This window comes from Cervus canadensis, chromosome 5 (genome assembly GCF_019320065.1).
Source record: "Cervus canadensis isolate Bull #8, Minnesota chromosome 5, ASM1932006v1, whole genome shotgun sequence".
In the NCBI taxonomy this organism is placed as follows: domain Eukaryota; kingdom Metazoa; phylum Chordata; class Mammalia; order Artiodactyla; family Cervidae; genus Cervus; species Cervus canadensis.
This window is the reverse complement of record NC_057390.1, coordinates 67,908,752-67,936,157: the sequence shown is the minus strand read 5'-3', so window position 1 is coordinate 67,936,157 and position 27,406 is coordinate 67,908,752. Positions and strand designations below refer to the sequence as shown.

Genomic DNA, 27,406 nt, shown 5'->3' with positions numbered 1-27,406 from the left:
CAGTCTGATTCAGGGCATCTATAGGAAAACCATAAGTAACATCATACTTAATGATGAAATGTTGAAGATACTAAGATCAGGAAAAACACAAGGATGTCTGCTTTCACTACTTGCATTCAACATTGTATGAGATGTGCTAATCTGTGCAATAAGTCAAGAAAAGTAAGAGGCACAATGACTGAAAAAGAAGAAGCAAACGTGTATTTGCAAACATTACAATTGTGTGTGTAGAAAATCCAATAAAATCTACAAAAAGGCAATACCTTTACAAAGGGTGAATTTAGCAAGAGCATAAGATACAAGGTTAATATTAGAAATTATTATATTTAAATACACTAAGAGAAGAACTAGAAAATGTAATTAACAACAATATCATTTAAAGTAGCATCAAAAACATAAAATAGTTAGCAATAAGCTTAATTAAAAATGTAGAAGATCTCTACACTGACATCTATAGGATGTTACTGAGGTAACTTATAGACCTAAAAAAATGGAAAGATAAAACATGAGGTAGAGCCCAGGAATCTTGAATATACCCCACGATGCCTTGAAACAGGGGCCTGGGGGAAAAATAGGTTAGAATGGGTTCCTGAAACTCCCATAGTACTCTGTACCTAAGCAATCAATCTTAATTATTCTATGCAGTCTCCCTCAGTCCCTCCCTCCCTCCCTCCATCCTTTCTTCCCTTTTTTACACACACCCCACCCCCCCCCCCCCACACTATCGTACCTTAATTACTTGTACTTATTTCTGCCACCCTCAGTGGACTATGAACCCTTATAGGTTCAGGATCACAGGATCATATCTTCTTTGTCTTCATATTTTCAACATTGGGCTTAGTCTCTCTGGCACGTGTTCCCTGAGTAAGCTGTGCAAAATACATTTTGCTGGTGTCATCTTCAGGCCATTCTTTTTGGTTTCCACTGAAGTATAAAATGGCAACTTTTGAGGAACTTAGTTTAAGATGTGAGTTGTCCCTGTTGTGTTTAGTCTCACTGAATTTTAATCATTAACAAATCTTTGGGCTATTTTGATCCAGATTTGAAGAGTAATCTTTTTATCCGTTGTCTATATATACTTTACCATCACAAAACTCTCATAAAGAGTGTTTTATGTGTTAATCCCAACAATTTCCATGTGGTAGATAGGACATATACTATTTTTCTTTTTTTTTTTCCCACTCTCAGGAGGAAATTGAGCCAGGAGGTAAGCAGCTTGCACTGGGTCTTGTGGCTAGTACCTAGTAATGCTGGGAGGGCTGAACCCATTTCTTTTTTTAAAATAATTTTTGACCGCACTGCAGAGGCATGGGGAACTTCCCTAACCAGGGATCAAACCCATGCCCCATGCAGTGAAAGCATGGAGTCTTAACCACTGAATCATCAGGGAAGTCCCTGAACTCATATCTTTTTATTTCAAATTCACTTTTCTTTACTCCACCATATCACTAACCACCATCTTAGTTGAGCCATTTGCTCCTTTTGAAGAAGACAGCATGTCAGTAACATGGTGTCAGCACTCGGCTTCCTTTATTCTCTGCATAACCATACCTTGCTTTGGGCAAGAGCCAGCTATTGTGCATACTTGTAATGACAATAAATATAGAACATTAATTTCCTTGTGGTTTCTTTTCAATATTTAACATATCCTTAATTTAGTTTTTTTGTGATTTAACCATTCCTTTGTTTATTTACTTGTTCATTCTTTTATCCATCCAGCAAATGTTTATTGACCATCTACTGTGTTTTTCAGGTGTTGAATAAAACTGGGGCTGAGCCCTCAAAGTGTTCACAGTTAGTGGAGAAACAGATATAGAAATCAATTACTATAATCATTAAGAGAGAAAAGCAGACTATCTTATGAAATATTTGAACCAGTCTGAGAATCAAACATTAATACTGCTATTAGAGATTGACAGCATGAATCTTTGGCAAACCAGGGGGTGGGAGGGCTAACTTACGAAATATGATAACCATAACTTAAGAATATGATAACCATATTCTTATCTGCCCTGAGCCAGGTTGAGGAACACATTGAAATGTCCAGTAGTGTTTTCTGGCCTGTTCAGGGCAGGCCCAGGTTAGATCACCAGAACATTGAGCTGTCCCTTCTCAAATTTAATTTAAAAGTTTTAAATCAGATTTGAGAAAGTTTTCTATAAAAAAAATTAAAAGCAACACAAATTATCTATCTTTATGTAGAAAAAGAAATGACAACATTATATTTAAATTCGGTGTTAACATCTGTAATGAGGATAATTTAAGGTCTGTACAGTAAATGCTTTGTTAATTCAGAGACCTAATTTTTAGTCTTGGTCATAACTATGCCTGGCCCAGTTAGGTGCTCAGTTAAATCTTCATTAAATTTCAATAAATTTAGAGGCATTAAGAAGATCTAAATATAGGTAGAAAGAGAAGATTGTGTTAGTCACATAATATAGTTTTTAAGATACTCCTCTTGGTCTGACGTAAGTATTCAGTTTTTTAAAAAATAATAGGCTTTAAGCTTTCTTACAAATGAAGAATCTGATGAATATTTGGTTACAAGTTAAGTGTAGGTTAAGTCATATAATCACAGAATGTTAAGAGTAGAAGAGCTTTAGAAATCATCTAGTCCAATTTTAAAATTAATGTAAATAAATAGGTTCTGAGTCATTTACATGACTCAGAAATTGAAATACATAAACAGGTATACATTGATTAAAAAACTCACTGCCATCCCATTTTCCTGTGCTCCATTCACCTTCCAGTTCCCTATAGATAATCACTTTTATTACTTATTCTTATATATCATGGACGAGAGGAACCTGGCAGGCTATGGTCCATAAAGTCGAGAAGAGTCGTGCACGGCTGAAGCGACTTGGCACAGCGCAGCACGCACACGTTTCCTTCCAGGATGTCTTTATACTAGTACACGCGTGTGCATACATGCAGTCTTATTTATCCTCCTCCTACAGAAGGTGTCATACTACATACACTACTCTGCCTTTCAGGGTTTTTTTTCCCTTAACAAATGTATTTTGGCAGTCTTTTTATGCTGCCATATAGCCCCCCGTTTCTGTGTTTTTCACAAATGCCTAGTAGTTTATCATGTGAATGTATCATGGCTTCTTTAATCATCCGCTGGAGACACCTGATTGTTTTCAAACTTTGGCTATTGTAAATAAAGCTGCAGGTGAATAACTTTGTATCTGTGTTATTTCCTGTGTTTGCTGGTATATTTTTAGGCCAAATTCCCAGAAGTAGGATTGCCAGGTCAAAGGATAAATGCATTTGTTATTTTGGTCGGCAATGGCGAGTTTCCTCCATAGCAGTCACTCCATTAGGAGTGACAGAGTGAGGCCATTTCTCCAGGAGATCTTTCTAGACCAAGTTTTGGTCAGGTGCATGTCTTCCATGCTCCCATGATACCTTTTGCCTCCCGTAGCAAAGCCTTTATCACATGGGCTGTAATTGTTGATTTATTTACCTGTCTTCCTGACTACATGTTCATTACAATAGTTTTGATACTTAACACAGCACAGAGCCTGATGCAGAGTTGAAACTCAATAAATACTGGTTGAATGGATGAGTGGAAACAAGTTCAGTCTTTTGATTCATGGTTCTCCTTCCTTCCTACTTTCATTTTCTCTCCTTCCTCCCTCTTCTTGACCACATGAAATCAGGCAGGACCCACATCATACACCGAAAAATCTGGGACTGGCTGGGGAGATCAGTGGGGAGATGGGAACAGGAGGCAAAGCTTTGTATCCAACCCTGCCCTAATTGGATTTTCATAATTTATTCTCCTGAGTTGGTAGTTATGGTTGTGATACCTTAAAATGGTCTTTCATTGCCTTATTAAGCAATGTGTATACATTGTATATGCTGTATATCTTCCCAGGATTCATTTTTCTTGGACCACTTTTTAAATTAAATTCTGTTGATTGACTCTTTTTCTTTATATGCTATGGGTAGTAACCTTACATCGCATGCATCACATCTCACCAGTTTACTCTCTCTGTCTTTTAGATACTAATATCATATTGCATTATATTGGTATGTTTGATATTTGATATATTTAGGGGAATAGATATTTTTATCATGGAAAGTAGCTTGTCTGTGATAACATTTTACTTTTGGGGGAGCAGTTTTAAAGTTGTCTCTCTTCCATAGTTGGAATAAATATGCTATTCTGGTTTCTTTTGCATATATTTTCGCTCTTTAGCTTACATGTATGAATGAGCTTAAGGCTCTAAGTTAGTTCTTTGCATTTGGGTTCACTTCCCAGTTGCTCAGTAGCACCTTTTCCTCTCATAGGATTGCTTTAGCCTGATCACTGTTTATGAATTCTATTCTGAGTTTTTTCTGCTTCAGCTAATACCCTGTCTTTCTTTAAGAAATAATTTTCCTTTTGTAACAATTTAAATAGTTTGAAACCACTATCGTAACTTCAGTGTTTTTCTTTTGGTGTTTTTCCAACTTTTCAGACAGATGTGTTTTAGTACCAATATCAAATTCTGTAAAATCAGTATTTTATTTAATCTACATAATAATTTGGGGAATGTTGTCATCTTTACTATATTTAGTTTTCCCAGCATGGAGCAAATTATATTTCTCCATTTATCCATCGTTCTTTAAATCAGCTATTAGACCTTATGTCATTTTGAATAAGATGTCTCTAATTTTCTGATTTAAATTAATACCCACTTACTGAATTTTTTGTCATTGTTACGAATGGGGTCTCTTCCACTGCATTTTCTAGCTGTGGCCCTTGTCACTTAGGCCCATAGTGGTTTCAAATGGCTTTTTATCCTGCAGTTTTGCTGAAGTCGTTACTTTAAATAATGACTTAGTTTTTTTTTTTTAATTTTAAATATTTTTAAATATTTTTGTGGGCTTTTTTGTTCTGATTTTTGGTTTTTGGCCGTGCCACACAGCATGTGGGAATTGTCTGACCAGGGGTCAAACCTGAACCACCTGCACTGGAAGCATGGCGTCTTAACCCCTGGGCTGCCAGGGAAGGCCCAGCTTATTTTAAATGACTAGTTATTTTAAATTGATTTTAGTAAGTTGTATAATCATGTAATTTCATAACATGATGTTGAACTATGTCGTATATAAAACATTTTTTCTTACCTTTCTATGTTTGTACTTTTGAATCGTTTCCCTAATACCTAATGGCTCATTCAGTGAAGTAACTATTAATATCTTCGATTCCCTAAGAACTAGGAAATAGGGGAATCAAATTACCCTGTGAAAGCTATAGCCAGCACATAAACAGATGAAGATATTAACATGAGATATTCTCTTTGGGAGGTGAAATGGACCCCCAGGTGAGTGATATTACACCTGTTTGAATGTGATCATGTATCTGGAGAGAGAGTATATCAAATGAAAACTAAGGAAAGAACAGGAAAAAAAGATTGTTATAGAGTCAATTTGGTAGTAACTGTTCCAGTGTTATCCAAGATATAGGAATAGGTGAATTTTGAATAATCTGAAAGTTGCAGGATAAAAAGCTGTTTGAAACTACTACAGACCTATGTGCCATGGGTCACAGCTAGAAAATGCACTGGAAGAGACCCCATTTAGAGTTGGATGCAGAAGGATGTTGCTCATAGTCTAAGCACTCCTAGTATCCCATTGGCCCCACTGACAAGATTATTCCTAGGGTGAGCTTGATGCATCAGGCTTTATTAAAATGCAGTTCCTCTAACTCACCTGGGTTGCCTGGCAGCCCACATGGGTCTGCCTCATGCAAAGAGCATGCCGTGATAAAGGGGCTTGAAATATTCCATTCCCCTTGACTAATTTATCGTTACAAAGTGATGGACTGGCATTATGGGGAAAGAACACACTAACCATGTGAACTTGGAATATTTTAGTACCTAATTTCCCATGGTAAACTAACAAGTTAGCATTCTGTTTGTATGTCAACTACCCTTTGGCCATGGCCATGCAGTTGGTGTGCAAACAGAATTGAGTTTCTGAGCTCAGAAGGCTCAAAAAGAATATAAATGTGCTCCTGAGGTCTCTTGGAGAGAGCCTGACAACCTGGCTGTTTTGTTTGCATTGGCAAAAGGCTGAGAATGAGTATTTTAGTTTTCTATGAGCACTTGCTGCGGTGATGCTGTGATTCTTACCATTTCTCCTTTTCATGTGACAAATTTTAATATTTTCTTTGTGTCCAGTCATGCAAGTGTAAACTTGTGCTTGTTCATAGTGGAAAATTATTTTAGTGTTGTCTTATATTTTATTTATTAAGATTTTTATTTAGTTATTAGAGCCATACTCATAAAAAACTATTGTGACTGTCTTGTCTGTTTATGGGAAATAAAACTATATTTGCTTTTATTTCATAATGTATATAAATGTTGAATCACTATATTATGAACAAATGTAATATATGTTAGTTACACATCAATTAAAAAATTATATTTGCTTTGTGAAGTAGATTGAAAAGCATAACATTCTTGTCTATTTTTGGGAAATTTAGAAGCATTCTACACCAAACTGATTGGCCAGAGGCAATTTTTAAAATGGTAGTTCCTAATAACATTTCTTTTTTTGTAACTTGTTCTTTACCGTTTGCTGTTTCTGGGTACTTCTTTTTTGTTCTCCAGTTATTTTGAATTTTTATCCATTTCTATTTAACTGCTAAATTTATTAGCAGATAACTAAAATTTATATTGCCCCAATTAAAAAAAATACTATTTTCTAACATGTAGCCTTGATTTAATAAAATGATTTTTCTCTGGATTAATGTTATGTTTGCTTGTTATATTTTTTTCTGCTCTTGGTTTTATTTTTCCTTTTCTGACTTTAATTTGATATTCTTTTTTCTTTTCCTAAATTCTTTTAGACAGGTTCTTATTTGTTTTTATTTCTTTCCTTGGCAGTCTATACAGTTGGAAAATCTTTTAAGAGGCCTGATTTTCCTTAAGATGGCTACCTGACTTTTGAAAGTTCTATGAATTGAAATGCTCTATGGTATACATGTAGGGCCATTCCTGCAGCCACTGGTAAATCATTTGAGAATTGCCTTCTTAGTCTTCACAGTCAAATGATTTTATTACCTTTTATTTGAATAGAGATAGGAAGCACAAACAAGAAGGCACTGGAGAGGAGGCTATAACTGGAAAAGAGAAAATATTATCTGGTTTGTTTTTTTTTTTAATGCCGCAGAGAGAAAACAGCCAGGAAGTGAGCTGTCAGATGAAAGGGCAGATGAAGGCTGCTGGTCCACGAAGGTGTAACCCTGAATTCAAAGTCAAGGGGCTGCCCCTTGGCCAAGCCAAGCAGGAAGTGGCTTTAACATCATCAGTTGTGGGGCCATTCGTTTATCATGGTTAGCAGGGACCAAACTAGAAACTGATGCTGCACAGACAGGCCAGAATTTGCCAACAAAGAGTTTATACAAAGAGAAGGCAACTGACAGGTATCATTTGCAGGTGCACGAGCCAGGATCAGAGTGTGCAGATAGCAGGAAACAGGTGGGCCAGGTGTTCCAAGGTGATCTGGGATAACAGTGACAATGATGTGGCCACAGTGATGGCCACCCTTTATTCATGGTGTAACTGATACTGTAGTTTTATATAACTACTCCCATTTTACAGTTGAGGAAACAGAGGCTTATCCAGGTTTTAAATAACTTACTCAGCCAAGTGGACATAGCGAGCAACCAGGGGAGAGCCTGATTCTCACTAGCTTGTCTAATCTGGAAGCCTGTACTCTTTCTACCTTTATCACATGGTCAGGAATCTAACATACACAGACACATTCACACATGATTCAAATGACTGACACAACAGGGTTACAGCTGCTGAACCTAGAATGGAGTTTATATGTTTTTCCAAGTGTGGTTTTTCCATACTTAGTGTATGTCAACAAGAGCTGGCAGGTACGTGTTGGCAGGTGGAGTGAGGCAAGGTCTCCTGAATTCCTGCCACTGAGATTACAGTTCTAATGCCCTCTGCCTGCTTCTCTCCCCTGTGCCGTAAGTGAGAAAGTGTAAGTTTACAGATCAGAGTGAGGGCTGAGATAGTCTGTCTTCCCAGGCTGTGAATGAAAGGGCTTTGCCTTCAGTTGCCCTGCTTCCCAGTCTTTGTGTGTGAGGAACCTGCAGGCCCCTTGGTTTGCCCCACTTCATAAGTTGCAGCCTGTGTAGGCAGCCAGCCGGGTTGGGAGAAAATATTTGTTTATATTTATTTTTGTCTCACCTTCCTAGAATTTCTACTGTTTGTGCATATTTTAAGATATTTATAATGTATCAGCATAGCAGTCCATGTATATTGCTTATCAGTAAATACATAGAAGATACATTGATCTTAAGATCTTTGATCTTCAGCCCAAACTTTAAAAAAAAATTTATTGAAGTATAGATTACAATGTATAAATTACAATGTTGTAACTACTGCTGTACTGCAAAGTGACAGTTTATACACACACACACACACATACACATACACAGAGGTTTCCTTGGTAGCTCAGATAGTTAAGAATCTATCTGCAATGCAGAAGGCCCAGGTTTGATCCCTGGGTTGGGAAGATCCCCTGGAGAAGGGAATGTCTTCCTAGTCTAGTATTCTTGCCTGGAAAATTCCATGGACAGAGTCTGGTGGGCTACAGTCTGTTGGGTTGCAAAGAGTTGGACACAACTGAGCAACTAACACACATACACATATATACATAAACACACATCTCTTTTTCATAATCTTTTTCATTGTGGTTTATCACAGGATATTGAATATAGTTCCCTGGGCTATACAGGTTATCCGTTCTATATATTGTTTTTAATCTATTCTATATGTAATAGTTTGTATCTGCTGATTGCAAACTCCCAGTCTATGCCTCCCACCCACCGCACCCCGAGCTTGGGAGCCACAAGTCTGCTCTCTATGTCTGTGAGTCTGTTTCTTTTTTGTAGATAAGTTCCTTTGTATCATATTTTAGATCCCACATATAAGTGACATCTTTTGATATTTGTCTTTCTCTTTCTGATTTATTTCTCTTAGTATGATAATCTCTGGTTGCAACCATGTTACTGCAAATGGCATTATTTCATTCTTTTTTATGGCTGAGTAATATTCCATTGAATACCACATCTTTAGCCATTCGTTTGTAAATGGACATTTAGGTTGTTTCCATGTATTGGCTATTGTGAATAGTGCTGCTATAAACCTGGGGGTGCGTATATCTTTTTAAATTAAAGTTTTGTCTGGATATATGCCCAGGAGTGAAATTGTTGAATCATATGGCAATTCTGTTTTTAGTTTTCTGAGGAACCTTCATACTATTTTCCATAGTAGCTGCACCAACTTACATTCCCACCAGCATTATAGGAGGGTTCCCTTTTCTTCATGCCCTCTCCAGCATTTGTCATTTGTTGACTCTTTAATGATGTCCATTTTGACCTGTGTGAGGTGGTACCTCATTGTAGTTTTGATTTGCATCTCTCAAGTAATTAGCAGCGTTGAGCATCTTTTCACATGCCTACTGACCATCTGTATTTCTTCTTTGGAGAACTGTGTCTTTAGGTCTTCTGCCCATTTTTTTATTGGGTTATTTGTTTTTTGTTGTTGAATTGTATGAGCTGTTTGTAAATTTTAGAAATTAAGCCCTTGTTGGTCACATCATTTGCAAATGTTTTCTTCCATTCTGTAGGTTGTCTTTTATTTTGTTTCTGGTTTTATTTGCTGTGCAAAAGCTTATAAATTTGACTAGGTTCAATTTGTTTATTTTTGGTTTTATTTCTGTTGCCTTGGAAGACTGACCTAAGAAAACATTGGTATGATTTATGTCAGAGAATGTTTTGCTTATGTTCTCTTATAGGAATTTTATGGTGTCACATCTTATGTTTAAGTCTTTAAACTATTTTGAGTTTATTTTGTGTATGATGAGAGGGTGTGTTCTAATTTGATTTACCTGTGGCTGTCCAGCTTTCCCAGCATCACTTGCTGAAGAGACTGTCTTTTTCCCACTGTGTATTCTTGCCTCCTTTTTCAAAGGTTATTGACTATAGGTGTGTGGGTTTATGTCTGGAAACCAAATATTTTAAATTGACATTTTTAACTTAATGCTTTTAAATGTTTGGAAGTCAGTATTCTAGAGCAGTAGACCCCAAACCTGATGAGCGGTTCAAGCTCTTGATAAGTTGAAAAAAAAATCCATATTTCCTTGGCCCAGATACGTATACTGAATCATCATGGCCAGGGGTAGGGTCCAATAATGTGCTTTTAAATAAGGACCAGGGTTGGAACCACTGCTCTAGAATATGGTTCCTGAAAACTATCTTATTGCTTATAGTTGCTGGGAAAAAATCTTAGTGCCAATGGTATCAAATAGACAGTTGGAAACCTGTAGTGCTTTGAAGAGTATTTATGAATAGGCTTACTTGTTGTTTGTTTTCCCCTGTGGCAAGGTAAGCTCCAAGAGGTGGCCATTACCTAGTCTGTTCCCCACTTGTTCCTAGGACAGTGCCTGACATGTAGAAGTGATCAGCAGTAAATATTTGTTGAGTAAATAATGAGACCCTCTCCCTACTGGAGTCAGTGTGTGTCCCCTCTTTTTTCAAGTACCAAAGAAAGAACTGAAGTAATCTGATAAAGTCCTTGGTTATTCCACTCTTATTGCAGTGTTTTAATGTTCAAAAATTATGTAAATTCTCATATTTTATTACATTTTAATGCCATCAAAGATAGTAGTGGAGGTTGGAAGGTGACATAGAGATCTGCTTTGATTTCATTTCTCATTTCAAATCCCTGTGTCTTTAAGGAAAGGGCTAAGCTACAACTTGGTCATTCTCCAGATCCAAGAGGAAATGGATTGTAGCAGTTGTGCCTTTGTAGAGCAGATGTTTTGGTTGGAAAGACTGTCAGCCATCTGACTCATAATAAATCCTCAATTCCAGTAAATTCCCAGTGTTCAGTTACAGTAGGTAGGATGCAAGAAAACAATGTCTTCCACTTTGGGAACTTTGAGCTTATTTCACATATTACCACTGCCCCCTGTGCATTATTGTGTATGAAAGGATGAAATACTAGGGGAGGTTAACAGCAATTCCAGGAATAGACTCAGTTGGTGTTTGTAACAGAGACCATTGGAGGTAAACCAAAGCCACGGACTTGCCTGACATAATACTAATGATGAGAAACATAATAGCATTGAGTCTTCTTACATATTCCCCTATTAAAATCATTTCTAAATTATGCTGATTTGAATAATATATAAACAGGCCTATAGTTTCCTATTGTCTTATAGGGAGGATTCCCTTTTATTTTTTTCTCCATAAAACTTTGAAAGTAAGTATATGATTACTTACATGTTATCTTGAATTTTAGAAATTTGTTTTTATGGGGAAATCTACTCATACATATAAGCTTCTCAAAATTCTGCCAAGACCTATATCCAGTGTTTTATATGGATAAATAAAGATTACAGAAATGATATTAAACATGTCACATTTTGTATTATGAGCTTGGTGGAGGGAATTCATTATTGATGGAGTAAATTGGCATCTCATTGTCCTCCCTCTTCTTTTATGTAGCAGTCAGTTTCTTTTTAACCATCACTAAAATGAGCGAGGGAAATGGCAACCCACTCCAGTATTCTTGCTTGGAGAATCCCATGGACAGAGGACCCCGACAGTCCACGGGGTCGCAAAGAGTTGGACACAACTGAGCGACTTCACTTTCAAAATGAGCAGAATACCATAATATTCACAGAGATAAATGAGGAATTCAATGTCCCATTGCTTCCTCAGAGAATGACAGTCCAAGCGAGAGCACCATTGCTCTAGTCAGGAGCTTGACTCTGATTTCTGAGAGCTCCTTCTTTTTTTTCCTTAATACTTATTTATTTATTTTGGCTGTACTGGTCTTAGTTCCAGCTCGTGGGATCTTCATTGCAACATGGGGGCTTCTTAGTTGCTGGGCATGCAAACTTCTTTGTTGCGGCATGCATGTGGTATCTAGTTCCTTGACCAGGAATTGAACCTGAGCTCCCTGTAACAAGCGACCAGCATCTTACCCTCTGGACCATCAGCGAAGCCCTCTGAGTGCTTCTTAGGTGACCTCTTCTACCAAGTGAAACAACAAAAGTTTGGAAGGAAGCAGTTCACTTGTCCAGAACTCCTGGCATTTCCTGGGTTGGTCTTTGGCTTTTTTCTTATCTAGTATAACATTATTTAGAAGTAATACTATTTTCTTTATACTCCTTTTGCTCTTTCCATTTTTAGCTGATTAAGTGGTCATTGTATACTCAGAAACCTCATTTAACACAGTATGTTAAGTGCTCATTTTTTTGGTCTTTATATTCTAAGGCACATTTGTACATCTTTAGAATTGCTGTCTCATCTCTTCAATGACAGAAAAGGTAAAGAAAACCGTGTTCCTGAATTCACCCACTGATAAAAGCTGAGATGTGGGAGAGTCATAGCCGGAGGCAAGAGGAAGACGATTCTGACTGCGACATAAAGGGGAGAAAGCAGAAGTGGTTAGTTCCGTGAGAACATGTCTTATTACTCTTGTCTCTCCCATGGTGAATCACATGATGCCTTGCACGTAGCAGGCTACTGGATTGTAGTGGAAAAAGCATGGGCTATGAGTGAGAGAAACCTGAATTTATTTTCTGATGCTCCATTTATTAGTAGAAGATTTTGGACATTTTGCTTAATCTCTTGGAGAAATTTTTAGATCTGCAAAATAGAGATGACAATATCTATCTTGAAGGTTGTTGACAGTGTAAGTTTAGGTATGATGTGTGGTACCCAGACAGAAATCAGCCTTATTAAACTATTTTCTGTAAGAAACTGGGACTACTTTAGGTGTCAGATCTTGACTCCAGGATCAGGTGGAGGTCAGACATTCCTGGTAGATAATTATAACCAAACCTGGTGAAATTCCTTAATTTGGGGGAAAATGGCAGTATTTGGAGAAATTATTTAACTGTGTTGTGATTTGAGAATTATATATATTTTATTATGCAGTTAAGCATAAACATGTACTTTGGGTTTCTAATTTAAGATTCCAACTCCTCTCCTCCTTTTTCTTCCTAAGAGAACAGTATTGTATCTTTGTATGGTCTGGTCTTGATTTTTATCATCTATTAATTCTTTCCTTTTTTATATTTGGAACAATATCAAATTCATACTAAAAATGTAAGAACGTACAAAGCATTTTTTTTTAACCATTTGAGAGTAAGTTGCAGTGTGATGCTCTTGACCTTCATATACTGTAGCATATTTCTTATAAATAAGAACACTTTCCTGCACAATTCTAGTATAGATATAAAAATCGAGAAATTAACATTGTTGTAGTACTACCATCCAAATGTAAGACCTTATTCAAATTTTGCCATTTGTCCCACTGATTTCCTAATGGAGAGAAGAATTCCATTTAGAATCATGGATTCTATTCTTTTGTTATGGCTCTTCAATTTTTAATAGTTCCTCAGTTTTTCCTTGCCATTCACAAGCTTTTTGAAGATTATAGACCAGTTTTTTAAAATGTATGAATATGGGTTGTCCGATGTTCCTCCATGATTGGATTCCATGTATGCATCTGTGGCAGGAATAGCATGGAAGTGGTGCTGTGTTCTCACTGCACCTCAAGTGGCACATCTGATCTGTTTACTGATTGATATGATCACTTTGATGACTTGTTTAAATTGGTGTTTGTAAGGCTCTCTACAGCAGAGTTGCTTTTTTTTAAAAATGTAATCAATAAGTATCTTGTGGGGTGGTCCTTTGAAACTATACAAATATGTTTTTCATCTAACTTTCTTTACAACAGTATGGACCCATGATTTCCTGTTCGAGTTAATGGACTATATAGTCAGTTAGCGTTGTTGTTTATTTTGATGCTCAGTATTATTTCTATATCTAATCTGTGTGTATTAACCAGCCATGTTCATACTGATACCTCCATTTCCAATTTAATATGCTGAATTTGTTTATACATATTTATATATTTCTTCTTTGAAAGCGATAAATCCCATTATCCATAATATATTTTGTATATACTTCCCATTATCTATAATATATTATAGCTATATTACATTGGTTATATATGTAACCAATATGTAACCAATTGGTTACATATGTTCCAGTATTTCTGCTGTCCCTCCATCATGTGGGCACCTTCTGCCCTCCACTTGGGCTCAGACATCCTGCACCAAATTGCCTTTCTTTGGGGACATCCTTCTTGTTCTGCTCTGGCCCACTGTAGAGCTCCCCCTGCCTACATTTATTCTTGCCCTGCAAGCTGCTAGAATATTCTTTGTAGAGCAATCTGATCACATCATTACTTTGTTTGTAATCCATTATTGCCTTGCCCTTAAAAGAGCAAACTCCTTGGTTGTGTTGCTGCCTGAGAACTGGAGAAGGTCGTTGCTTCGGGGCTGCAGCTCTTCCAGCTGCCTGACAATGTCATCTCATTTAGTAGAACAGCCACTGCCCCTGCACAACAACTGTGAGAAAGGTGAACAGTCTCTGCCACTGCCTGCCAGCCTCAACAGTTCCTGGGTGGAGCTCCCCTGAATAGCAGCAATGGCAATGATAATGGCAATGGGAAGAATGGGGGGCTGGAGCACATATCCTCCTCATCACAGTGGGGACATGGAAAAGATTCTTTTGGATGCACAGCATGAATCCAGACAGAGCAGTTCCAGAGGCAGTTTTCATTGCAACAGCCCTTCCCCACAAGAAGATGGGCAGGTCATGTTTGATGTGGAAATGCACACCAGCAAGGACCATAGCTCTCAGTCAGAAGAAATTGCAGAAGGAGAGAAAGAAGTGGATGCTCTGAAGAAAAGCATAGACTGGGTGTCCGACTGGTCCAGTAGACCTGAAAACATTCTACCCAAGGAGTTCCACTTCAGGCACCCTAAACATACCAGTTCCTTAAGCATGAGTTAAAGTAGAGCCATGAAGAAAGGGGGGATCTTCTCCGCAGAATTTCTTAAGGTATTTGTTCCATCTCTCTTCCTCTCCCATGTTTTGGCTTTGGGGCTAGGCATCTGCATTGGAAAAGGACTGAGCACACCTTCTGCCAGCACCTACTGAGGGAAGAGAGGAGCCCTCAGGCCAGCAGCATGTGACTTGTGAAGTGGTGTCTTGTCACAGTAATTCATTTGAACTTGAGACCATTGTAAGCATGACCCAACCTCCACCCTCTTTTAACATATCCAAGTTCCAGTAATTCTCAAATCCAGTATTTTATTCCAACTCTGTTGAGGCATTTTACTAAGCTCATTCCCTTTTTGGCCTGTAAAACACTTTAGAATTTTCTAATAAGAGTTTACTCTTGTTTAGAAATTTGCAAGGGCTTCTTTTCCACAGACGCCACCAGCAGATGGTAATTTTGTCAAGAATGCCATTGTCTCCGTTCAGTACCACCAGACCTGGAACTGTACCCTTCATGGTATAAATCTTACTCTTGCAAGATAACTCCTACCGGTCTCTTCAAACTAGACCAGGTTGCAAATAATATGAAAGCTTTGTTGTTTTGGTTCTCAAGACAAAGGCAAGCTTCCCTAAACTTGAATTTATAGTTATGAAAAAAGAAAACAAAAACAAAACAGACAAAATATGACACAAGGAAAAAAAATATCCTGGGCAATAAAGTTATTTAAAAAAAAAAAAGCAACTCCTTGGCTGAAATGCATTGAAGTTGTTTGTGGTCAGGCCCTTAAACTTGTCCCGGGACTTTCCTGTGGGCCAGTGGTCCAGTGGCTAAGACTCCGCAGTCCCAATGCAGGGGGCCCAGGTTCCATCCCTGGTCAGGGAACTAGATCTCACATGACACAACTAAATATCCCACATGCTGCAACTAAACCACATCCCTGGTGCAGCCACATATTTATATATAGACTTGTTCAGCTTCATCTGTCACCCCTCCTCACTAGTGTCCATTGTTTCAGCCTTTCTGAACCCTACCCTGGGTGTGCCATATGCCTCTGTACCCCCATATCTTTCCACGTGCTCTTCTTTCTTCTTTCACTTCCTTGTACTTTCTATTCCTTCAGAGCACTGTGATTCCTTCCAACTAAAAGCATTATCTCCTTGATGTTGTTTAGTCACTAAGTCGTGTCTGACTCTTTTGCGACTATAGTCAGCCAGGCTTCCCTGTCTGTGGGATCTCCCAGGCAAGAATACTGGAGTGGGTGGCAGTTTCCTTTTCCAGAGGATCTTCCCGACATAGGGATCGAACCCGCATCTCCTGCTTGACAGGGGGATTCTTTACCACTGAGTCACCTGGGAAGCTCAACATTATCTCCTGAAAAAGCTTCATGTGACAGCCAGTTTTGCCCTTTCTTTAACACCTCTCCTTTTTTCTGTCAGAGGTTCACACCTGTATTATAATATATCTTTATTCTAACAGTTTTAATCAAATGGTTATTATTTTTTTATTGTTTATTTAGTTTTCCTACTTGTCTGTGAAGATTTTGAGGGTGTGTATTCCTAGCACCTTCTGGGTAGTGCCTCACACATAGTAGGGCATTAATAACATGTTTATAGGGGTGAATGAATGAATGAGTCTTGAGGTCAGCATCAAAGGTATAATCAGTATAGAAGGAGAATGGAATTAATTGAAGGCAGAAGAAAATAAAAGAAATCTGTAATATATTTTGCCCATGGTGCATAGGCTATAGTAGGTCCAGTCATGGTTTATCTTGGGGAGAAGCCCAGTTTAGTTTGCTGAGGCATTGGGAAGGTGTTCTGTCTGCTCTTGTATTTTTTTTTTTTTTTAATAGTTTGCTTGTTTGTTTTTTAACATAGTTCATGAAACCTGTTTTGGATTATTGTGCAGGTTTTCTTGTACACTTAACCAACATTTGATTCTATAATTAACAGACCCAAGAGAACCTGGAACTTAAAGGGTTCAACCTAATCTGCTTAATTACATTCTTTCATGCTTATTTGATATTAATATAAACTTTTTTTTAGTAAGTTTAATCCACATTCCAATGTGAACCAGAAATGTTAAGCTGTTAATAGCTTCCCTGGAGAATTGCAACTTGCTTGGATGCTTCAGTACTTTCATCATCATTTATGCATCGTGAAATGTCACAATTTCTCTTCATAAGCACAAAACTGCAAATGTTCATCAATTGGTCTATCTTCAACCTGTTATTAGCTTAGAAATGAAGTATTCTTCACTAACCCAAGCCAGTGATAAAGTCTAGCTCAAATTTTAGTTGATCTAAATCTAGTCATCAGCACTTCTATAATTAGTCAAGTTCTAAATAACAAAGCCACCTACTCAATAGTTATGCTAAGTACAACATTGAGTTTTTCATTTTGGGAACTTTTTAGTATAATAATATATTCTTCATATGAAAATTTCCACTCTTCATAACTTCCTCCTCTTTTGGGGTCTTAACATTTTCTTTTTGATTCACACAGACCTCATTTAGTAAGTGGCACAGTTTTGGAAGCAGATTTGGATATAGTAGATTGATGTAGTGAAAAGAAGCATTGATGCAAGAGTCAGCAGTCATGAGTTTTGGTTTCAACCCTGTGACTAATCAACTCTGCACATCAGACAAATCACTTCCCTTATCTCAGTTTCTCCATCTATAAATCTACGAAGTGTGGGTGTTGGGATCAGTGGCTACAAACTTTATTTTTAATATAATAGAAACCTTCTTACAAGTGAAATCTTTCTCCCAGTGCCCAGTATACAAAACACAGTCATAGTTGCTCTTAAGACACTTACTCGTAGGTACACATGATCCCAAGTGTTTCCCAGAGCACAGGGTAACAACCCCTGGCCCAGATCTCTAAAGGGTCTGTGTTTTTTTCTTTTTTTTTTTTTAACATTCTCTGATTTTATTTACCCTTCACTCGTGTCCTTTCACCTTTGGCACGTTACCAGTATCATTGACCCAAAGGGGATAGTGGCCACAATACCAGCTCTCTTGACCTGGCCCCTTTCTCTGGCTCCTCCATAGCTTATGGATGTGGCCAGTTAGAAGAATGTTTGAGAAATATCTTATTGTACTTTTCACCTTCTACCACAGTTCTTTCCTCCATTTAACTCTGAGTTTTTGGAATATGCCACAGAGACTTATTTTTAAATCCTAAACTTTGTCTAAGATACCTTCCACACTCTTCCACAGTCCTATGCAACATCACAGTTCCTCTGTGTTCTCCTGTTCAATCACAGGATGAATATCTCAGTCCATTGCTTTTCAGTTCTCTATTTTTGAACCTGTTTTCTCTTCCTTAAGTGTCAGTTCTCTAAGTCAGTGCTTCTCAGACTTTAATGTTCTAGAGATCATCTAGGCCTTTGTTAAAAGTGTCCCCAAGGTGAAGCTGATGCTGTTGGTCTAATTAGTGAGGCTCCACCCAAATAGGCTTCAGCTGCTGGCTCTTCAGGAAGGTAATGCCACACCTGCATTTGGGATCTGGTACTGGTTCTCTGTCTCTAGGCGTTTTGAACGAGATAACCTGGAATACGGAGGTGGTAGAACTGTTTTCCTGGGAAAACACCAGGACTTGCTGTTTAGCATCTTGCAGGCTGGGAAAGTCAGAGCTCTTTTTCCTGTCTTTTACTACTGGTAAAAGTTTTGCATTTTTCCATTTAGGATGCTCATTACTCTCCTGCTTTATCTCCTTATAAAAGTCTAATGTCAGAAAAAGTCTGATGAATTCACTCTTAACACATAGAAGAACTGATGAGTTTTTCAGCCTTACCTTATAATGATTAATCATGTCCTATCTTACTGGATCTCTTATTGAAGAAGGAAGAAAAAAAAAAAAAGCTTCTCATCTTCATGTTTTTACATATGAAGTTGGGAGACGTATTCTTGCCATTTTTTCCCTTATTGTTTCCATCCAAATGTCTTGCACATGGTAGGTAAATCATAAATGAGTACTGACTTAGTGATAGCACATGGTGTGTTATTTGGAAGTTGATTAGAAATGGCAAAAAGATTGCTCTTGCCTTTTTTTCTTGTAGGGTTTGATCTCTCAGTCAAGTGTTAGAACTTGAATTTTCCTATTATTCTAGAGGATGACCTGAATCCAAGGATAATGGCTCATTCTGCCCAAAGTTACACTTACTGATTTATATTGGAAGGTCAAATTAATAAGAAGCATAGATCTCTGCTATTTCTGCAAGGGAAGTCTGCTTGTGGAACCCATTTTTGGATCAGTAGTTTCCTGACAAGCATATGTAGTCATTTTTTTTCATATACATATTCATGCATTTGTTCATCAAATATTTACTGGGTGCCTATTTTTGTGGTAGGCACCATACTAGGCACTGGGAATACAACAGTGAGTACAACACTGCCCTTAAGGAAGTTAGCCAGATACATGATAAGAGCACACATGTAAGTAACTTTAAAACACAGACAAAACAATCAAATGTTACCATATGAAGGGTGTAGCTAAATATCTGTAGGATCCCGGTGGAGAAACCATTACATCAGAGGGCAGGACCAGGAAGTCTTGTGAGAGGACATGACAGTGACTTTAGAGAGCAGGTAGAATTGGGAGATTTGGGGTTGAGGGATGCAGGGTTAGAAGAAGGCATTCAGGATTGAGTGGCAGGATGGAGTGTGGGCAGCTGCTGTAGTTAGGGTGTGTCAGTGACATAGTGTGGAAATGAGGTTGGAAAGATATCTTGTAGAGGCTGGAATGCCAGGGGGCACTTTTGAGTCTGAGAGAAAGATGCAGTATATACTTCTCGGAGCTCTTTTCCACTCTGAAATCATTCATCCAGCCAGTTCCAGAGGGATAGGGCTCCAAGTCACTAGATTTTTTCAGAGCTCCTAGCTGCCCTTTAGTTTCTGAAGATAACATCAATATGCAAACCAGAAGATCTCATTATGATACTTTAAGGAGAGAGTGTCCAGTAGGTTCCATTTTCTGTTCTTGCACCTGTGGTTTTTGATCGTCGCCAGCTAATGAGGGTGCGGTACCAGGTGGCTGAAATCATGTGGAAGTAACCAATTGCCTAGTTGCCATGGGCACCAAACAGTTTGTGTAAGAGACTGGCTGGGTGGGTGGGTGGGTGCAAAGGTGTTATGCGCTTCTAGGGTGCCTTTCCCTTCTGTCCTCACTCACAGAACCTCCCAGGAAGAATCTCTAAGCCCCATAACTCAAAGCCACCTAAACAAGAAGAGGAAAGGGTGGAGCTTTAACAGTAGGAAAAATAGCATGGTAATGGATATGATCTCAGACCAGGAGTCAGGGAGGAAGGAATAAGAGAAATGAAACAGCGTTTAACGAGACCCTTCTTCATGCCTGGTTCTGTGCTCAGCTACTTTCATACACTTTTGCCAAAGCCATGAGAACCTGTTGCTTCCTGTAATGCCCACGTTTAGCACGTCTTGCTGAAAAAATACAAACACGTGCAAACTCTTAGCAATTTTTATTTTTATTTCTGTAGCTAAAAGATCACCATTTTTGTGCCAGTTGTTAAGTTGTGTGATAAACTTGCAAAGCAGTGTATGTGTTCAAATAGCCAGCCATTATGGTTTAATAGCCATTAGCGTTGGCTCCTCTGATACATTTTCCTTCATTGGTTGAGGTTAGGGAGGCTACAGAACAGCGAGGGCAGGATGTTCCATCCAAGGCTTGGGGTGGGTTACTCTGCTGTTTCAGATCTTCCCGGATGAGAAGCAGTAAGTGCAGGGAAATAGCCTCATTGCAGCCCCAGCCTGGTGCTGAGGCAGATTGCTCCAGTAAAGCTTTCTTCTGGCACTTGCAGAGACTTGCCATGCCTCTCAGTGTTAAAAGCCCTTTCCAGGTTCTGATTAGAGCCTGGCATTTAATAGTATGCGACAAGCATTTAGATAACCCAGGGATGAAAGTCTCTTTTTAGCACTTAATTCTGTAAATTTCCATTTGCCATGGTTATCATCTGTATGAGTCAGTTTAATCATTTACAAGAGAAAATGTTGGTTGTACATGAAGGAAAACTACCTCAAACCAGCTGAAGCACGTAGGCAATTTATTGGCTTTCCAAAGTCGGAAAAAGGTTGAAGGCAAACAACAGGAGGAGCAGGACACAGCTGGACCAAGCACATGGGTGTGCGTCCTGCCAAGACTCTCTTCTCTCTCAGCTCTGCTTCTCTTGGTTGTCATTGTTACTGTTCAGTCACTAAGTCCATGTCCGACCCATGGACTGCAGCACGCCAAGTCTCCCTGTCCCTCACTGTCTCCCAGAGTTTGCCCAAGTTCATGTCTGTTGAGTTGGTGATGCCATCCAACTATCTCATCCTCTGTTGCCCTCTTCTCCTTTTGCCTTCTCTAGGGTGAGGGCTTTGTTCTCTCACAATGGCCTGGCCTCTTTTGCGGATGGGGAACATGGCTACTGACAGTTTCTTTTGCCTCTGCAAAAGGACTAGGTCACTCTTCTAGGGACCCATCAGCTCTTCCCAGGGGGTTGGAACTGGTATCTCTGCCAGGTACTGTAAGGATTGGGGTCTAGGCGTGGGGACTAGATGAGAAAGGGGCTTCCCAGGAGAAGAGAAGGTGTCAGCCAAGTAGTATCACAGATGTCTACTGTATTAGCTTTCATTTCAAATCTGTGTTTTCTATCCTTTACAAAGAGCTGTATGAACTCCTATGTAAAAGCTTTTCTACCTTTTTGTTAAGTCTTGGAGACATACTGAGGATGTGGTAAATGGTGTTCGTATTTGTTCCATATGTGCTTGAGGAAAACTCACTATTGTTTTAACTTGTTTTGTTGGGCTCCTGAACAGTCTGGCACAAGGTTTGTATCAGTAGGTGTGCGTAAAATCACAACTCAGATGTCTGAGGATGTGGTTTGGTACAATTTGTAAAACAGTTGCAGAAACTGATGCTTATATAAATAAGTTTAGTTTCTTATCAAACTCATTAAGAACACATTGTTAGAGTAATAGGGGAAACCCCCCACTCCAGGTTCTTTCTCTAAAAACGGTGAGGAGAGAAGGTAGTGGAAGCCAGGAAATATTCTGTGCTTCTAATGAGGACCCTGTCTGTATTGCAACTCCCCACCTGCTCTCCTGTCCCCCTAGCCTCCAGCTTTCTAGAGAAAAGGCTCCAGTTCACACACCGTTTAGTCAGAACGTTGGTGTTCTCAAGACTGTGTCTGTTAGGTATAATAACTGTTGAGACAGTAGTTGACCAGTGAAATCTTGATTATGATTATTTTGGAAGAGCCAGGAATTCTTTTTTCCCCAAAGTTATTTGTACAACATATGTTTCAATTTAGTTTTATAAACAGAAGCTATAACCAACATATTAGGGGTGAGTACAGCTTCACAAGCAGATTCCTGCATAAATGAGGGCAGTGAAATGGTTTCTGTTTATGAAAATAATAAGCAAGATATAAATTAGAAAAATGCTAGCCCCATACTATGTCATGACATCTCATAGTAATGAACTCAAGATGTCACTTTCAGAAAACACGGGTGGGTGACAACAGCTCCATCCTGGTGTCTCGGACTCCCCCTCTTAGAGCTGCTGTTTCAGGAATATGGCACTTATCCTTTCCTGACCTGATGATCAGCTCCTCTTATTTCCACTGAGTGTACTTAGTTAATCATGTGCTGTGCTGTGATATGCTTAGTTGCTCAGTTGTGTCCAACTCTTTGTGATGCCATGGACTGTAACTGGTCAGGCTCCTCTGTCCATGGGGATTCTCCAGGCAAGAATACTGGAGCGAGTTGCCATGCCCTCCTCCAGGGGATCTTCCCAACTCAGGGACCGAATCCAGGTCTCCCACATTGCAGGTAGATTCTTTACTGTCTGAGCCACCAGGAAAGCCCTAGTTAATCATAGAATGTGCCTAATTGTACATACAATTGAAGGAAGGTTGATATTATGTCTTAGAACCCCACAGCCCTCATTGGTGTTCTCAGAGAAGCCATCCTTCTTTCAATGAGTCTGTGTAAAGATGTCAAATAAATACATTTTGTTTGGCGTGGTGATCTTTATAGCTTTTAGTCTTTGTACTCTTAGAATTTTAAATTTCTTGCTCCACAGTTTCTAAAAGTAAACATTAAAACACATAAAGCATATATTCTTTTCAATTTGCTTTGAATACCCATTGATGCAGTCAGGATAGTCTTCTTGGGATAAAAAGAGAATAGGGAATGGTTCCTTAAGTTTCTCATGGTTGTTTGAAGCATACAGGATTTAGACACTAAATGGAGGATGAGTACATGTACAGTAGATCTCTGCTACCTTTTCTGCATGTGGGTTTCCACGTTTTTTACATTTTTCTCTGAGTGCTGATACTTTCTTCTTTGTGCCCAACAGTATGCCAATGGGTATAGCATTGTGGCTAAGAGTCTGGGTTCTGAGTCAACATCAGTTCAGTTCAGTTCAGTCGCTCAGTTGTGTCCGACTCTTTGCGACCCCATGATTCGCAGCACGCCAGGCCTCCCCGTCCATCACCAACTCCTGGAGTTTACTCAAACTCATGTCCATCGAGTCGGTGATGCCATCCAGCGATCTCATCCTCTGTCGTCCCCTTCTCATGACTTCAAAATGCATTTTCACAATTTAATCACTTTCAGCCTCGGTTTCTCCATCTGCAAATGTGTAATAATGGTATCTACCTTATAAGGTTGTCATGGCGATTATATGAGAGAATGCATATAAAGCACTAAGCAAAGCGATGTTGAGTAAACACTTAATAAATGTCAGCTATGGTTATTAGACATAATAGGAAATAGATCTCTACCCTGACCTCAAGAAATTCACAGTCTATTTGGAATATAAACTATACACTGCTTAAATAGCACGAGGAATTCATAAGGCAACACGTAAAAACTACTTAGAGTAGACATAGATCACAATGCAGTTGAAGGGAATCTTAATGAAGCAAGTGAATTTACAGAGTTAACTTAAAATCACACCAGTTAAGGAAAGGAGAGAGAGAGCATTTTTAAATTATACTTTATTTTTTTATTGAAATATAGTTGAGATACAATATTATGTTAGCATCAGGTGTACTGCATAGTGATTTGACATCTGCATACATTAAGAAATTATCACCATGATCAGGCTAGTAACCAACTGTCCCCATACTAAGTTATTACAGTATTATTGACCATATTCCTTATTCTATATATTATATCCCTATGACTTACTTATTTTATAACTGGAGTTTTGTACCTCTTAATCCTCTTCACCTATTCTGCCCTTCCCAACCATCACAAGAGAAAGAACTATTTTTTTTCTTTCTGGCTGCATGGCATGGCATGTGGGATCTTAGTTCCTCAACCAGAGATTGAACCTGTGCCCTCTGGATTGGAAGTGTGGAGTCTTAACTCCACTAGACCAGGGAAGTCCTGAGAAAATGCTTTTTTATAAGGGGAATGGCAAGTGCAAAAGCGTTAGTCAGGAAAACATATGAGAAATAGCCCAGTTTTTCTGGACTAAGCAGAGAGAAACATTTTATTCTCATTTTCATTTGGTGAAACCAGATCTGAAGTAACTGTCTTAAAACTATCGTCACATGATGTATCAATACATTGAAGTCACTATTAGCCAAGAACTCAGTATGTGGTGAGATAAGCTGTAACTAGGCTTTCAGAATCCCGACCTCAGTGCTGCAAGCCCTGCTGCATGGAACAGAGGGGCCCGGGGCCGGGAGCCAACTAGCAGGCCAAAGGGCCCAGTATGGCACCCATTGATTCCTTACCCTTGTATCCATTTTGCTTTCTGACTGAACTGCCTTTCCTTGCACTTATATATTTCCCAGCACTTTGATAAAGAGGAAATGACCTGATTTCCAAAATGAGCAGTGTCATTATTGGACAGAGACTTCTTAGCAGTGAGACCGAGGTCTTCCCTTCAGTTCAGTCGCTCAGTCGGGTCCGACTCTTTGCGACCCCATGAACCGCAGCACACCAGGCCTCCCTCTCCATCACCAACTCCCAGAGTCCACCCAAACCCATGTCCATTGAGTTGGTGATGCCATCCAACCATCTCATCCTCTGTCGTCCCTTTCTCCTGCTGTCCTCAATCTTTCCCAGCATCGGGGTCTTTTCAAATGAGTCAGTTCTTCGCATCAGGTGGTGAAAGTATTCGAATTTCAACTTCAACATCAGTCCTTCCAATGAACACCCAGGACTAATCTCCTTTAGGATGGACTGGTTGGATCTCCTTGCAATCAGTCTCCAAGGGACTCTCAAGAGTCTTCTCCAACACCACAGTTCAAAAGCATCAATTCTTAGGCACTCAGCTTTCTTTATAGTCCAACTCTCACATCCATACATGACCACTGGAAAAACCATAGCCTTGACTAGACAGACCTTTGTTGACAAAGTGATGTCTCTGCTTTTTAATATGCTGTCTAGGTTGGTCATAACTTTCCTTCCAAGGAGTTAGCGTGGTCTTCCCTTAGGTACATAGTTTTTCTTATTCTTCCATATTTCTTTTGCTGTTGTTCAGTCGCTCAGTCATGTCCGACTCTTTGCAACCCCATGGACTGCAGCACGCCAGGCTTCCCTGTCCTTCACCATCTCCCAGAGCTTACTGAAACTCATGTCCATTGAGTTGATGATATCATCCAACCATCTCGTCCTCTGTTGTCCCCTTCTCCTGCCTTCAATCTTTCTCAGCATTAGGGTCTTTTCCAGTGAGTCAGCTCTTTGCATCAGGTGACCAAAGTATTAGAGCTTCAGCCTCAGCATCAGTCCTTCCAATGAATATTCAGGATTGATTTCCTTTAGGATTGACTGGTTTGATTTCCTTGCAGTCCAAGGGACTCTCAATAGTCTTCTCCAACACTACATTTCAGAAACATCAATTCTTCAGCTCTCAGTCTTCTTTATGGTCCAAACTGTCACATCTGTACGTGACTACTGGAAAAACCATAGTTTTAACTATATGTACCTTGATCAGTAAAGTCGTCTCTGCTTTTTAATATGCTGTCTAGGTTGGTCATAGCTTTTCTTCCAAGGAGCAAGCGTCTTTTAATTTCATGGCTACAGTCACTATCTGCAGTGATTTTGGAGCCCAGGAAAATAAAGTCTGTCACTGTTTCCATTGTTTCCCCATGTATTTGCCATGAGATGATGGGACCAGATGCCATGATCTTAATTTTTTGAACGTTCAGTTTTAAGCCAGCTTTTTCACCCTCCTCTTTCACCTTCATCAAGAGGCTTGTTAGTTGCTCTTTGCTTTCTGCCATAAGGGTAGTGTCATCAGCATATCTGAGGTTATTGATTTTTCCCCCGGCAATCTTGATTTCAGCTTGTGTTTCATCCAGCCCAGCATTTCACATGATGTACTCTGCATATAAGTTAAATAAGCAGGGTGACAATATTTCTTTTGCTTAATGTGACTGCATTGCATCTTAGTTGTGGCAGACGGGCTCTTTCTTCCATCATGCATGATCTTTTGTTGCTTTGCACCAACTCTCTATTTGAGGTGCATAGACTCTCTAGTTGCAACCCCTGGGCTCAGTTGCCCTGGAGCATGTGGGATCTTAGTTCCCTGACCAGGAATTGAACCTGTACCCCCTTCATTGGAAGACAGAGTCTTAACTCCTAGACCACTAGGGAAGTCCCTTGTTGTCATGTCTTAATGCTAGTAGAATCCAATTCAAATTTTAACTGGGGTTGCTCATACTGATATGTAACAGTGAGTCTAGAGGACATGTTATTGTAAATCTCCTGTCTCAAGTAATGAGAGGCCACTGCTGAGTCTCTATAAGCTGTCTTGACCACTCTTGAAACTTCTGTTCCCTCCTCACTCTTAATCCTTTTCTCCAGCTTTAATTTTCCTCTATAGTATTTGTAACATACTATATATTTTACTTACTTTGTTCCATGCTTGTTAAATGAATGGTAGCATCATGAGAGTCTCATTCTCTTGAAAAAACTTGACTTGTAAAAACCTAAATATATGTAATCTGATGACAAATCTATACTGTCAAAATTCTGGGGCCTCTAGAGTACAAACTTCATTTAGTATATTTTAAAATAAGGTTCTGTTTTGGAAATTTTTAATTTGCTTATATCATTTAAAAAACGCATACCTTTTGTATATGAGTTGCTTACTTAGATGTAGTTTTCAGTCACCCTAGGAATCATGATTAATCCTGGGTCTTATTTAATATAATTTTAAATATAACTCAAAATAGTTCTTACTCTGTTTTTGACAGACAGGATAATAGCTTCTTTATAGTCTTTATGTCCACAAACTGGTTTTACTAGTAATGGTTATAGTTTTGTTGTAAAACTTTCTGAGTTGAGAAATGCAGTTTTTTTTTTACAGTCTTCCTATGTGACATGTGGTTTGTAATATATATTGTCCAGCTAATATTTTCTGTCAGCAACTAGTTAATTGATGGTTTGATCCTACATATAGGATCAACATATAGGGACTTGTTTAATGACTGCTTTCCTCATTTGGAAAATTAGCATATCAAAAAGGTACAGCATAATGATAAATTGTACTTGTGTCTAC

The 27,406-nt window shown here is 38.8% G+C and overlaps 1 protein-coding gene and 1 pseudogene across 3 annotated transcripts in view; both read left to right on the top strand.

The window, feature by feature from the left end:
- Positions 1 to 27,406, top strand: part of BABAM2 (BRISC and BRCA1 A complex member 2) — a 399,480-nt gene that overhangs the window by 177,832 nt on the left and 194,242 nt on the right. The gene's annotated exons all lie outside the window — the stretch shown is intronic.
- Positions 9,769 to 15,164, top strand: LOC122441922 (annotated as a pseudogene).